Source organism: Anser brachyrhynchus, assembly GCF_964034855.1.
Source record: "Anser brachyrhynchus genome assembly, chromosome: 5".
NCBI lineage: Eukaryota > Metazoa > Chordata > Aves > Anseriformes > Anatidae > Anser > Anser brachyrhynchus.
The window spans coordinates 65,102,433-65,110,438 of NC_137699.1; the positions used below are offsets into that span (position 1 = coordinate 65,102,433).

At 53.9% G+C, this 8,006-nt stretch overlaps 1 long non-coding RNA gene across 7 annotated transcripts in view; it reads right to left on the bottom strand.

Annotated features, from left to right (window-relative positions):
- The window catches only part of LOC308195914, a 314,751-nt gene that overhangs the window by 232,664 nt on the left and 74,081 nt on the right, over nt 1–8,006 (bottom strand). For all 7 annotated transcript variants that reach the window (XR_013951917.1, XR_013951918.1, XR_013951919.1 and 4 more), the window contains one exon: nt 4,538–4,601. This is a non-coding gene — a long non-coding RNA (uncharacterized lncRNA). The remainder of the gene's footprint in view (nt 1–4,537; nt 4,602–8,006) is intronic.

An 8,006-nucleotide genomic window follows, 5' to 3' on the forward strand; every position in this document is an offset into this window, starting at 1 on the left:
CTCAGGGCTCCACAAAGCAGAGCCAAAACCAGGGCACGCTCCCCTCAAGGGGCTGGGCACCTTACCTGGGCTTACTCGTGGTACGAAAAATGGGTGAGAACGACAAAACTGTGAAATCCAAAGCAAGGTCACCCCCTCTTCCCCCTCCTGCAGCTGGCAGCGCTGCCCCCGGCACGCCGCACAGACCCCCCTGCAGGAGGGAAGGACGGCGGGCAGCTCTGCTCCATGCCTGCCATGCTGGGGCTGCAGACGCTGCCTTGGCCTTGCTTAGTGGTTTCCCCAAAACAGCAATTAATAGGAGATATTTGTAGCACCAGTAACGCGTTATTACTCCAGGGCATGGGCAGAGTACGCTGCTTTCTGCTCCTCACCACAATGGCCAACCCTCCCAGAAGAGTGAGGCAGTCTGCCACGTACAGAGAACATCCGTAAGCCCTCATCCACCCCCCACAAAGTGACAGAAACCAGAAGAAAAGAGAAACGGGAGGCTCCGAGGCACGGAGCTCCCCGGAGCCGGCGGGAATGGCACGCAGTGAGCGGCCGCCTTTCGCACCGGGTGGCACTTCCCAAGTCCTGCCCTGAAATAGGCGCTCGCAGCGCCCAGCCTTGGCAGCCGCCAGACGTGCGGTAAGCGACAAAACGCGCCGGGAAGGCACTGAATCACACCGTCATCAAAAAGAGGACACTAAATCTAGCCCGGTCTATGCCTGAGGTGCACTCCATGGTGCAGTAAACATGCCAGTGTCAGAGCGTGGTTCTTTAGGGTTTTGTTGTTGCTGTTGTTTTTAGGCAGGCTCGTGTGTAGTGGCGCTGTGTGAGAAGCGGTCGGGTTGCTGTCGGGTAGCTCACAGGATTTTAGTGACATTAAGGTGCTTTGAAGAATGATATACCCAGGTATAGCTGGTTAATAGAGGAGAATGATTTACACACACACACACACAAGTTATTGAAAGTTCTTTCCAGCTGTACTCTGAGCAGGGGAAGCCACTTTTGGAAAACACCCGGAGCTGCCTCTTGAGCTCCTGGAGCACCCCACGGACATCGCTACCGCCCAGCCCCAGTGCAGCTCTGGAGCAGCTCCGAGGCCCGTGGCCACGCTCAGCGGGTGACAGTGACACCAAGCCGTGTCCAACCCCCCTGCCGCGACACTCCTCGTGGCCAGGGAAAGCTGCAGAGCAGAGCACGGGAAGACTGGGACGTCCCACGTACAGGAAAAGCTGCCACAGGCTTCCAGGGGCCCTCCAGTTCTGAGCAGCCTCAAACTGCAGCTCTCGGAGGTTAACCACAGGCTGCCGTACGCTCCCTCTGAAAGGCAGCCTTTTAGCAGGAGTAGGTCGTGACCACACGATTAGCAGATTTTTGTTACAAGATGTTATTATTAAGGCCTATTAGCTAACACCAGCATTTCACCCCAACTTGCAGCGCTCACTCGTGCCCTCAGTACTCAGCATTTGTGCAGCCAGGCCGTTAGGCACTCACGCACCGTGGACGCAGAGCAGGCACGGCCAAAGCAGCACCCGAGCACGAGCCGGGCAGCCTAAAGCACAGCACGGGTGTCCACCACCGACAGCCCTGCCAAGGGAGCGGGAGTGGCGGAGGAAGCGCTGCTACCAACAGCCCCCTTCTCATCAGGCACTGCGCTGCAACCCTCCTGAGCTCGTCACTGCTGAACCGCTGGTGTTTGTCGTTTGTTCTGTGTTTCTTTAAGAGCCATGCTGCTAATGACGCCCATGGCTGCGCTGCAGCGGGCAGGGAGCAGCCTGAGCCCCTCTTCCCAAGTCTCAGAGCAGAGCCGCCCCCACCGCCCCTCTCACGGGCACCGGCGTGCCTCGGTGTCCAAGTCCGATGGAAACTGCAGAGCTGACTCCCAGAAGGGAGGGCTAGGACAGCTGCAGTAGCCATGCCCTGAGCACTGTGACCACCCAAGGTCTTTCTCTGCAAGGTTTCAGCCACTGCAGCACCAGGGGAACACAGCACTACCCGAAACCCGACGTCCCGGTTGGGAGCAGAGGGCAGCAGGCCCGGCACGCAGCGCCAGGCACACAGGGCTGCTGCTCGCGGCACTGCCTGCCGGTCTGCAGGACCCGCCGAGCCACAGCACTCACCACTGTTCACCTTCCTCCTCACCGGGGCAGCACGGAGAAGGAGGACATTATGTTTCCTTTAGGGGAAGAGAAGGATCGCAAAGGCCCCGCTGCCAAACACTGCCGCCGGGGCACGGGAAGTCCTCGGTGTCCCACACGGGCACGCAGCCACCGTGCTCAGGGCTGCGGGGAAGAATAAGCCCAGAGACTTGGGCTTTTTCTAACTCTGGACAGAAGAGTGGGTTTGTCCCTTCCTTCCTGGTGCACTTTGTGTGCGCTCGTGCTCTACAAAGCCCATACACGTGCACTACAACCTACCGGGTGTTTTATTTGCCATCTCAGACACCGCTGCGTGGCAGGGGCTGGCAACCACTTCCCTCTGCAAAATGCAGTCACTGGTGCAAAGCAGAAATATTCATAAGAACTTTTCTCTGAGTGACATGCAGAGCTTTATCTGAAAGATTTATGTGAATAATAGCAGTTTTGAGTTACATTAATTAAAGGAAATGAGATTGGTTCCCACTTTCAGGTGTGCTGAAATATATAGACAAAACATTCTGACAGCTCCTACTGAAGGAAAACCAGTAGCATGCAAAGGCATCTTACAGACACGGGCCATCGTCGTGGTCCCTTATTAACTCATCTTCTAATACAGCCACCCGAGACGGGTCTCGCAAGTGGAACAACCCCCCAACATCGCCATGTTTCACTCTGGGGACAGTGCTGTCAGGGACTGGCAGAACAGCCCTGGGTGCTGCTCCCATAGCAGATGCGCAGAGAGCAGCAGCACAGAGAGGCGAGGGGAGCGCGGCGAGGGGACGGGAGGAGCAGCCGCTGCGGCGCGAGGGAAGCGCCGTTTGCCGGGGTGCTCCGGAGTCAGGCTCACGTCCTGAAAGGCTGCTGTAAACCATAAATCTGCAGATGTGCGATGGAAAAGATGACCTATTAGTAAACCTCTCAAATATAGATAGCCTCCCAGGAGACAGGGTTGTACATTATTCACAGAAATAACCCTGACAGCACAAAGATTTGTAGAGCATTTCAATTGCCCTGAGATAATTAAGAATTTGTTCAGTGAAGAAAACTAAAAACCTAAAAATCACAGCGGCTGAACAAATTATTCCAAAATCTGCCTCATTTATTTCATGGTGATGTAGATTTGCAGAAAATTAACATAAGATGCAACTTCAGTAGCTTATGTTAAGCTGAGAAATGCAATAAACCAGAGAACAACACCGTGCATCTCCTAGAGTATCTTTTCGTAGGAGACCACAGCACCTCACCTCTGCAGTAAGCCAGCCTTGAATGAACCTTTGCCTGATTTTTGGAACACCTCTTGAAAAACTACCTGTGTTCAGTTCACTGTAATTACAGCACAGCTTTGGTAGTAACTGTACTCGGTGTATATTCAGTCTGCAGTTTTCATTTCCAATCTCTCCAACTGGGGATAGGATGGACCACATTTAATATCACCAAAACCCTCCTGGTTAAAACGTGGCTTTGGATAACAAGCTCACCCCTTGTAAAGCAGACCTACAAACAGCAGAAACACATAATGGTTTTCAACAAAATCCAACCCCCTTTTATTAGTACAACTAAAGTTTACTATTCCCAGACCAGAAAGGGAAACAGCCTGCCCAACACGTCTCTAAAGGCGAGATGAATTTCAGTGCTGAGGCCCAGCACGTGGCTCCGTTACCTACTGGGGAATGGATACTGTGCAAAACAGAAGTGAACAGTAAAAGTGCCACTGCGGAGAGAAGGTGTGAGCTGAAAGCTAAACGTGGGAGGACAGAAAGCATAAGCAGTTTAGATTTATTTCTTTAATGCACACCACTGAGTTCTTTATCTGCTTCAGTCCTAAACCTCCAACGACTTACCTGACAGAGTATTACATACAGCCCTTACTTCTGGCGAAAGAAAAATAACTGCTCTGCAATAGGCAGTCATATAACCGGGAGTGGGAAGGAGCAAAAGCACACAAGGAAGTTGTTTAAATCAGGTGGAATTAGTCCACTTGATCACATATCAAGTTGATTGATTATTGATTCCTCTTAGCTCCATGCCTGTACTAACGTATTCTTCATACTACAAAACTCCCCTCCAAATCAAACGATCCTTTGCCAGAGGATGTCCTACCCAGGGCTCAGTCATGTTCCTACTTAACTAACGTGCAGCTGCAGTCCTACTGCTGCATTCCTGAGAGCTAATGCTGCTGTTAGTGGTACATCCAACGCCTCTCAGTTTCACAACACTCCTCCTTTTAGCCACAACAGGACTGACATCTGGCTCATACCTTCATGCAATTTGTATGGACTGCGTGACGATCCACAGATCTCTGCTTTATAAGTATCTTCCAAGAAAGCAGAGCATGTACTACTTTTGCTGGAGGTGGTTGTTTTCTTTAACAAAAGAAGCTGATATTTCAGCTTTCTACAACAGCATAGCCTTACCTATCTGGCGTACGTGCAGCAGATCGTCGAAGGCAATCTGATGGTGTTTCCAGCCACCTCCACCCTGCAGATGGGAAAGGAAGGGAATTAAATTCATATAGCAACTCAAAATAAAAACAAGCCAAATGTGGGGCATGCCCCTCAGGAACATGCCAGGGAAGAGCACTGTCATCTTCACACTTGATGCTTTTCTTTTTTTCTGTATGAAATTTCTTTTTTTTTTTTTTTCAAAGTACCATTTTCAAATACCCTGTAAACGAGGACATCCTATTAAATTGTTGTGGCATTAAATCAGTAGCACCATGGCTTCTTAGGCTAGGAGACCTAAAAAAGGTATTTCTGACTTTAAGTGAACTCAGTTCATTTAAATGCAATACTGCTCATTCAGACTTTGCCTTTGAATCACACAAAGCGCCCGTCACCTCCATGCTCTGCTGCTGTCCAGGGCAGGGCAACACAGGAGGACTCCCAGCCCTCCCAGAACAGGCTCACAGAACAGCTGAGGTGGGAAGGGACCTCTGAAATCACCCAGTCCAACCCCCCTGCCGAGCAGGATCGCCTAGAGCACCTTGCGCAGGATGGCATTCAGGCGGGGTTTGGATATCTCCAGAGAAGGAGACTGCACAGCCTCCCTGGGCAGCCTGCCCCAGTGCTCCGTCACCTCCCAGTACAGAAGTGCCCCCTCATACTGAGCAGGAACCTCCTGGGCTTCAGTTTGTGCCCGTTGCCTCTCATCCTGTCGCTGGGCACAACTGAAAAGAGACCGGCTCCATCCTCTCCACACCCTCCCCTCAGACATTCACACACACTGATGGGGTCGACATTGACGCGGTCGACCTCCCAGGCTCTCCGACACCAGCTCTCTTTCTGGCGGTGTCACACGCGCCGCGGTGGCCGTGCAGACCTCGTGTCCGGGTGCTGGGGATCGATGATGACCGCCAGAGCGTGCAGCCGGAGGTTGTGCACCGTGCCCCACTGCAGGCCACGGCCTTGCTGCCCCGCGCCTGCCGCCCTTCCCCGTCACCGTTAGCGCTGCCGCTGCGCCGACCTTTGTGTGACTGACATTTGGGGAATCGGCAGAGCCGCAAGCTCCAGTAAATCTTGTCAGAATTAATGCAAAAGTAGACGCACTCATTAACATCCCCCCCAAATAAGGGCTGGCTGGCCACGGTGTCGTTACAGAGACACCATTTATCGTCACTGGCTGGGATGCGAAGCTGGAAGGTGAGCGATGTGGCGGCACGGGGGGATCGATGCCGGCGCTGCCTGGGTGGAGGTGGCTGCCTCGTGCAGCCGTGCCCAGCCAGGCCGGGTGTCGGGCTGCCAGAAGAACTGCCTGAAATGAAAGATCCCGGCACCTGAACCTCTGAAGTCTGATCCTCCGAGCCACTGGGACCTCTGCCCACATGTTGGTACACAAATCTGTCGTGTGTGTTAAAACACGGAACTCTCCAGAAGGGTTCAGCGAGGCACCGCAGTGTGCCACAGCCTCACCACCAATCCCTCCGCCAGCCCCAGGTGGTTTCAAGGCTCCCGTTATTACGCTAACGATGCCTTCCCTTGTTGCGCTCTCAGGTGGAGGCACACAGAGAGTCTGTCAGAAGCAGCCATAATTAGGGGTCCGCGGGGTGCTGCGGGGACACAGGCAGCCCGCTGAGCTCTCCCGAGGACGTCGCCCCACTGGGCCCATTTCGGACGCGGCCCCGCACAGGCCTGCGGCTCGGCCCGGCTGCTCCCGCTGCCCCGGGCCAAGGGGCTCAGCAAACTGAAACCGCGCTGAGGCCCAGTGCCTCGGCTGCCTCGCTGGTGCCACCTAATCGTTCACACGCTGTAGGTGAACCAGCTAATTGCCTCGGCCCCGTTCCCACCTGTAAATGGGGCGATGCTTCTGCTCCTCAGCAGGACGCTGCAAACCCAAAGTCCCCGGCTTGGAGAAGCAGGCTGTGGGAGGAGAGCAACGCCGGCACCTAACCGACAGCCTACAGCTGTGGGGGGGAACAGACAAACACGAGGCAGTCTGTGCTGCTGTTTGAAGCTCCTACAGCAAGGGTACCTTTGTCATGCCCTCCTCCTAAGGGAACAGACGGGTCTGGGTTAGGGTTACCGTATCGTTTCCTTCAAAGAGATAAACACGGCTTGGGGCTGCTTGCTCAAAAAGGTGCAAGGGCTCTCCTGCCCCCGGCGCAGTCCCCTCCTCGGAGATGTGATGAGGGTAGTGGGAGGCAAGCTAGGAGAAAGAAACCATGTTGGTGCTTACCAGCGTGCCCCTGCAGCGCACATTACGTGCCCCGATTAAAGTACAAAATAACACGGAGTTAACTGCCTTGCACAGTACCCAGTAAATGTGGGCAACGAGACCCTGTGCTCGCTGGTCAAGGGCTTGGCACAAAACCGCCCCTCACACTGAAGCTTGTGTCGCAGGGCATGGATTGGCAGTTATCCCTGGTTATGCCCTGAATAAATTACTTTTGAATGCAGCTGCAACAGAAGCATTACTGTACCGCAGAGGATATAACGTAGCCCAACAGCACTCATTTTCTGCATGAGTTTTTACGTGGGCACTTCGGCACTGCTGAGACACCTCTAAGACTACACCAGCTACAAAAACATAAATAGAGCTGTAAGGTTGAAGCAGTGATGTATGCACGATGTCACTGGTAAAACAACCGTTTGTGTTACGTCCAGGCCTTTCAGCTACTTGTCAGAGAGACCAGAGATCTTAACCTTTGATTCAAAGCACTCAGAATAACCCCAGAATGGACCAACAAACCCAAGCTTCACAAGCATTAAACTCGTGCATCAGTTTCAAACCCTACCAAGAACTCCCACGGGATTCCTCCATGCTGAAGCCACCGCGTCGCCTCCTGAAGCTGCTGCCAGCACCGCCTGCAGCTACGGAACCACTCCGCTGGACCCACTCCAGAAAGCCCAGTCCCTTCTGCAGTAAGTCTCAGACCGACGACTTCTGGCAGTTTTCTCACCCGAGAAGAACCCCGCTTTCCCAGTTACCAGCAGGCTGAGAGCCGAGGTTCATTCCGCCTCGCACTCACAGTGAGCTAAGTGGCAATAAGGCCTCCTCGTACAACACAGAGCAGACCAGCAGGACCGCGTCTCTCAAGCCATGCTCTGACTCTCTCTCTCGAGATATTTGCAGACCTACGACCTGGCACGTGTCCTGGGGTCCCCCACCGGCCGAAGGCTAGCTGAGTTAAGGAGCAGCTGCTCTGTGTGTACGCACAGCAGCTCAGTCAGGAGGAAAGAGAGAAAACAGCGGGGCAGGGGAGACTACTCGCAGGAGAGGAGCAATGAATGAGAGGTTTGCTTCCTGACGGCTGCAGCACAACAAGCCCAGGTGCTGCAGGAACACGAGCAGCACGCTAAGGCACGCACAGAACCCAGACGGCTGCTGCAGGGCACACAAGGGTGCTGGGGTCCCTGCAAAGTAGGGAGGGTGGGGTAATGCTCCCTG